Source organism: Puma concolor, chromosome B4 (assembly GCF_028749965.1).
Source record: "Puma concolor isolate L17-30 chromosome B4, mPumCon1.1.hap2, whole genome shotgun sequence".
In the NCBI taxonomy this organism is placed as follows: domain Eukaryota; kingdom Metazoa; phylum Chordata; class Mammalia; order Carnivora; family Felidae; genus Puma; species Puma concolor.
In genome coordinates this window covers 49,390,406-49,397,715 of record NC_141673.1, presented here as the reverse complement: position 1 = coordinate 49,397,715, position 7,310 = coordinate 49,390,406, and positions in this window count along the sequence as shown.

Below are 7,310 nucleotides of genomic sequence, written 5' to 3'. Positions count from 1 at the left end.
ACCTCACTTGAGGTTTTTCTCCTAAAAAAGGAAAAACCTCCAAGCTATCCTTACAGGTCTGTCTCACTCACTAGAGGTTAAGGTCCTAGAGGGTATACTGAGCATCTTAGCCTCCTTGTCTACCTCAGAGCGTCCCCTCGGCGCTTTGCACGAGTGGCTCTTGACCATCAAGCCTGGAGGACGCAGCCAGCAAGGCCACTTGGGCAGGGCTGCAAGTCTGAAGACCTCTCGAGCTTTTAGCTGCAGTTCAGTACCAAATCCATACGGGTGACAGGGTGGTACCTCCTTACGCACGTTGATTTTAGCTTCACACCAGGCCCACCCACTGTTTCCCTAAGAGCTGCATTGCCCCGATCACAGAGGTTGCCAGCAGCCAATGGTCATTCATAGTTACATGCTGATGACACATCACTCTCATAAACAACTGATTGACTAACATGGGATTTAAGGAAAGTGTTCATGTTACAACTGCTCCCATTTATATGAAGACCCCTCTTCCTTGAGATCACAGTGATCTCAAATGTCCTTAGTTTTCTATGCTACTTATATATACTATATTTAAGCAATTTAAGTGTATACAATATTCGCATGCTAGCATGGCATTCACGAACATTAATTTTTAAAAATTACTTCTTCAATATAGTATCATGGCGAGCAGCACAGACATAAAAGCCGGACGGTGCGTGAGTCCTGGCTCCATCTTTTGCCAGCTGTTGTAAAGGTGGGAAAGTTCCTTAAAAGTCTCTGAATTTGGGGCGCCTGGGTGGCTCAGTCGGTTAAGCGGCCGACTTCAGCTCAGGTCATGATCTCACAGTCCGTGAGTTCGAGCCCCGCGTCGGGCTCTGTGCTGACAGCTCAGAGCCTGGAGCCTGTTTCGGATTCTGCGTCTCCCTCTCTCTGACCCTCCCCCATTCATGCTCTGTCTCTCTCTGTCTCAAAAATAAATGAACGTTAAAAAAAAAAAAGTCTCTGAATTTAGCTGATAGTAATGGCATCCAGCTCACAGGGTTGCCGTGAGAATCAAAAAGTTATATACACGTGAAATTCTTGGAACGCCTGGCATATAGTAAGAACTATGTGTGTTCACTGTTTTTATTTGAGGTTCAAGTCTTTTCATTTGTAAACTAATTTATAATAGTTGTATTTATACATTTATTTATTTATTCATAGTCAATGGAAATTTTTATATACAGAAAACTACCTTTGGTTGGGTTATATCAGACGCAGAGCTGAGCCAAGGATCATTTGAGCCCTGATGCCTGGAAGCAGGGTGGGGATCAGCAGGGGGACTCGGGGTCAGGAGGGAGTCATGGAGGGGGTTTCACAAACAGGAGCCACTGGGGGCAATTGGGACTCAACCCACAAAAGACCTCTGGGCAATGGCATAGAATACACCTCAAAGATGTCCGAGCCAAGGAGCAAGAAAGCTGGGGTATTTATTTTACAACTCTCTTCCTCTTTCCCGGGGACACTGCCCTCCTAGAACTTCCAAAGAAGCCCTCAGGAGTAGGAAGCTGTTACAATTCAATGCAGTGAGTAAGGACAGGAAGGGAGCCTCCTGAGAAGACATAGGTAAGGCACTGGCAGCATTTACAATGATAAATTCTGTTAACACTCCTTTAATTTATTACCTAATAGCTTTTTTTCCCCATTTCCATTATGTTCTTTATTTTTGGGGTAATAGTGACGGTACACGGCCACATTGCATTTGTCAGGGTTGTCTGCATGGCAAGTAATGGAAACCCCAGCTACACGATTATTATACCAGAGGAGTGTTTATCACGGCTAACAGAGGGAGCAACTCCAAGCTAGAACCAGGGACCCTACTGGTTTGCAGGACTTGTCTCTTTGGCTCTCATCTCTATTTCTCTTGATGAGATGACTTCAATCTTGCCTACACAGAGCAGCATCCTGGACCACTTGAGGGGAAGCTTGACAGTCATTCCCATTTTGCAGATGATCAAACCATCACAGAGAATCAACTTAGGAATCAACTTGGCTGTAGGGATATCCCAAGCATGGTCACATCAGCATCAATGTCCGAGTATGCTCAGATTTCTGGCTTGGTGCCACTTTCCCCACCACTCTCTTATATCCCAGGACAGTGTCATGGCCAGCAAATAACTCCCCTCCCCACCCCCACCAAACATCGCCATTACACAGAAAGAAACAAATTAAGAGAACAGCAGACCCTTTGTAAGTTGATAACTTAATGGGGGAAAGCTTCCAGAGCCCTGAAATGGATCTTAGGGCAGAGGAGGGTGGCTGAGTGCATGAAGGCATGGATGCTGGAACCAGTTCTGAGGAAGCGCTCCTGGGCCAGGGGGCACCTGAGAGGTGGCCTGGTGTGGAGACTGAAAGACCTGAGCTTTAAGAGCAGCAACGTTGGGGGCCGAAGTTGGAGCACCTTGGGCAGTTCATTACAGAGACTGAAATCACCTGCCTTAGACAGCTTCAGTGGCCTTGCCCTTCATGCAGTGTAGGGTCACTCTTCATCAATAACACCAAATGTCAGCAGAGGAAATAGTTATTCAGAACCACTTCGTTGTGCAACTACACTTTTGGATTTATAAGCCCCTAGGGTTTTTGTAAAGGGAAGTTTGAAGAACCCGTAAGAAGGAAATGCTAGATTTCTGGTTGTAAAGGTGAATGAATTTTAGAGTTCAAAAACACCCAACTAATAGCATCCCTCTTTTCTTCCTTGTTCTGTGCCAGTTAAAAAATAAGACAAAAGAGGGAACAAATGAAAAACAAAATATTATCTTTCTGCTAATTGAGCCAATCATAGTGAAGGTGGCTTAAATCACTAGGCAAGTGGGAATCCTAAAACTGAACCTCAGAGATAAAGACTTACCCAGTACACAGGATGGACACCCTATCCAAGCCCCTGTGGGAGCAGAACAGAACCTGTGCTCCCCACAGGAGGTCACTCCCAGGAGGAAAAGAAGAGAGAAGAGATAGGATTTGGGATGTTTGTCCTTTTTGTTCTCCCAAACATGAGAACCAGATGAGACACTCCACCACCCCAGGGCAGAGTGAGAGGGCAGAGAGAGAGCAAGAGTGTTATGCTCATGGAGCTCCCCCAACAAGTGTGGGAAGAAATTTTCTATCCCAATAATGAGGGGGAAAATAGGGAATTAGAAAAATCATCATTGAGATCTGCACAGTGAGTTTGTAGAGCATTTCACGATGTTTACACATAAAGGTAACTCCAAAAAGCCACCTTCAGGGAGCTTGCTAGAACTTGGAGTGCTGACTCCCTATGTGGATTGCAGTTAACATTACTACATAAACACATCTACTTTTTTTTTTTTTGGCTTGATTTATGTTTTTACTGAGTGAATCCTAAGATGGGAGGCGGTATGGGATAGAAATTAAGAGCCCACACATTACAACCAGTGAACAGTGGTTTAGGTCTTAACTTCACTACTAATTCATTATGCGAATTTGGGTAAGTTGCTTAACCTCTCAGGACCTTAATTTCTTCAATTTAAAAATAGGGAAGATAATAGTACCTATGTCATTATATGAGTTATTATGAAGAACAAACATGTTGATGTTTTTAAAGTATGTAGAGCCCTGCCAGGCACAGAATGAGAGCAAAGATGTTGATGATGATGGTCATGATCATTATTAGTGTCACTTGCCAACTGGATCACTTTAGTCTCTAATGAAGTTTCACAAGAAGATGAATACTTCCCCTGGAACTTGAGGTTTTGCTGGGAGAATATGATGAAGGAAGAGAAGGGCAAATGACAGACCAAGAAATTTGAGAGAAGACATAAAGGGGGTGAAGGTTGAAAATGAAGTGAAAAGATGTTAGTACTAATGGGTTTTCAATCTCATTAAAGTTGAGTAATGGCTGAAGTGGGTACTAGAGGGGACAAGCTGGGAAGTCATAGAGTAGGATTCATGAAGTTGAGATAATGTGGGAGTGGGGGCTGTTGTTATTATAATGTAGCTATAGGATCTGCCCATGGGAAACAGTTGGCTAAAGTAGGATAAAAGGTAACATCTACATGGAAGGCTGTTCATGGAATTGAGACACCAGCATGTTTGAAGTACCATCTACATGGACATTGAAGTTTGTGTTAAGAGGGGTGCTGGAGACAATGACAGTGAAATGTAGGGAAAATCTTTCTGGAATGAGGAGAAGTGACTGAAAGATCAGTGTATGATGACCACGAGTGACTAGTGGGTGATGTAGTCTGATGATACGATATTTAAAACAAGAAGAAGCTAATGATTTTAGGATGAAGAGAGGGAGAATGGTGGGATGAAACATAAAAGGGCACGTAAACTCCCTCCGCCTCCATGCCTCAGCCTTTGAGAGGAAAAGGAGAGAAAACAGCCACATCTAGAGAGGGCTGCAAGGAAGCCAGATCACCAGGGAAGAGTCGAGTTAGCTATAGCAAGAAGGTGAAGTTCAGGGATAGTATTAAAAATACAAGGGATTGTGCTGGCAAGAATGACAGTGAGTTCAGAGGACACAATGGAAGGGTTTCAAAGGAGATGAGGTCAGAGAAAAGGAAGTAAGAGCCATTATGGAGATGAAAGTCTGAGGATGAAAGGTGACCAGGGAGTCCCAGCTTCTTGTGACATCGTTCTTAAATAGGGATAAAGAACACCATGGATTATCCCTGGTGGTCTCATAGCCCAGAGTGGTGGGGAGGCTGGGAACATTGAGGAGTCTACCAAGAACACAGAGATATGGGTCCCCGCTTCACTCCTGCCAATGGTTATATGGAAGTTGAGGTAGCAATGGTCCTATTTCCCAGAGACATAAGAGCTCTAGGCTCCTTCTGGACCACCTGGGGAAGAGGATATCACATCTCATTAATACCTACAGATGAAGTCGTAGGAGGAAGAAAAAGAGACCACCTAAGGACAGATATGCAGGAAGGAAGGTCAGAGTGCGTGGAGCCAGTAGGAGGTATTGGAACTATGAGGGAACTTCGGAGTGTCTACATTGAATGTTTTCATTTCAGTGAGGAGGAAATGAGCTCAGAGAAGAAGAGCAAACCCACTGTAAGTAGGGACCTATGCAATATATCTTAGGAAGCTCTCTTCAAAAACAACTATCCAAAAAGACATAATGGAGCATTGATCTATTCGGGGGGAAATCTGTTCATTGCAAATAGGCATAACTTGTTTAAAAATGTTTCTCATAATCCACTTAAAATTTCTGTTGACAACACTATTATTGGTAGCTGCTTCAGCGGTACCACAAATAAAGTCTCATTACAGGAGAGCAGCGATTGATTTTTCTTGTACATTTGATATTAGAGTTACCAATTATAGGCCCTGAAGTAAAAGGTCTTGTTACATGACAAATTTAAAATAATAAATTTTGGGATTTACCATGACAACATTCTCAGAGAATATTCTTTGAAAAACTACCGGGAAATTAAAAATCCAAGTGGATTGTATGCCTAAAAGCTTTGTTTTAGCGATGCTTCAGAAAAAAAAAAAAATCCCAAAACATAGTATCCTAAAATTTTAAGAATTTGTACTTTACCAGTATAAAAATAGTTACAGAATATGTATATTATTCTTAAATGTATTTTGTTTCAGTGATGTTTGTGAAATTTGACAAACTATTCGATAAATTTAGATTCCCTTGAAGGCTTTTAACTACATCTTATAATTTCTTTTTTTTTTAATTTTTAAGGTTTATTTATTTTTGAGAGACTGAGAAACAGAGCACGAGTGGGGGAGGGGTAGAGAGAGAGGGAGACACAGAATCAGAAGCAGGTTCCAGGCTCTGAGCTGTCAGCACAGAGCCTGATGTGGGGCTCAAACTCACCAGCTGTGAGATCGTGTGACCCGAGCCAAAGTCAGACACTTAACCCACTGAGCCACCAAGGTGCCCCAACGTTATTATTACTTCTTAGGACTTGATTTGGCTACTTTGATGAACCCTAACTCTCTGATACAGCCTTTTAGATTTCCAAACTGATATTTGGAGGCCCCAAATTGTTTCCACCATAACTTGTTTACCCCAGGTGTGACTCAGTTAGGTGTTCTTGGCCAGATCACACCAGGCCCAGCACTGGCTCTATGTCCATCCCGAGAACCACGTGCCAGGAACACAGGCATGCTTCCCTGAGCTGATGGCAAACTCACCGTTTTCCTGGGAAAAGCTTGGACCACACGTAAATATATAAAGAGAGAATGCCCCACCGGAAAAAAAAGGGGGGTGGGGGGATTTTGAAATAATTTGTGGAATGCACAATTTATTCCATACCTAGGGCTTTTTTGAGTTTTTTTAAATTGTCATACGTGTTTATTTCTATAATTTATATGTATATGCTTCTTTATAACCAGATTTCTCCTACATACCCTCCCCAATCAATCTACGCTTAAAGTGTGGTAAGCAATGGGATCACTTAACTTTTGCCACAACTCACTCTTATCCATTGATTTGGAAACCTCATTCAAGAGAACCTTCTCTACCAAGAATTGGCCCTCTGATGCAGCGGCAAGGTGCCATTAACTATCATTTCCACCGACAGCTGAGTTTGTGGTTTTGCTTTCAGCACTTTTTCCCCTTGTGTGGCGTGTAGAACAAAAGATGTTACTAATGTAGTAATGTGAGTAATCCGAACCTGTGGTTACCACTGCCGTGAAAATTTTCTTTCCCAGTAGGAAAGTGTCACCGGTCATTCCCAAGATGTTACACATGAACAGAAAAAAAAAAAAAAAAGTGAATGATATTGGCTCTTAGACTTTTGTCTAGGAAATAAAACTGAGTTCTTCACTTGTGGTTAAAGTCACTGTGGCATCACATACCATTTTTTCATTAGGAGATGAGCTAAGCGGGAAGCAGCGACCTGAGACATGTCATAAGTGAATTTTACGCTTATGACGTTCGCTTTGCATTAATAATACAGATAGCAGCCATAAAAGTGGGTGTCTATATCTTATTAAATTTTCTCCTTCTAATCTCCTCAAAACAACACACGGCATATTAATGTTTTGCTTTCTTAAGTGTTTTGCTTTTCTTTGAAGAGAAAGCCAATCAATTTTTTTTCTCCCCGTCAGCGGCACACCGATTCTTCTGTTTTCATACTCAGTTGGTATCTATCTCAAAAAGACTATGAGGATGCACATCTGTATTTTGGGAAACAGGCTTTGCTCTAGGGCAGTGATAGGAGAACTCAGTACCAGTTAAGTGACATGAGGGTCAAATCAGGAGTCCCGTAAGTACATGGTTGCTAAATGACAGCCCCCACATTGGGCACGCCTACATCTTCCCAAAGCTCTCTGAGTCCACTCTTCTCTCCATCTTCACTTTCTCCTCTGTTCCA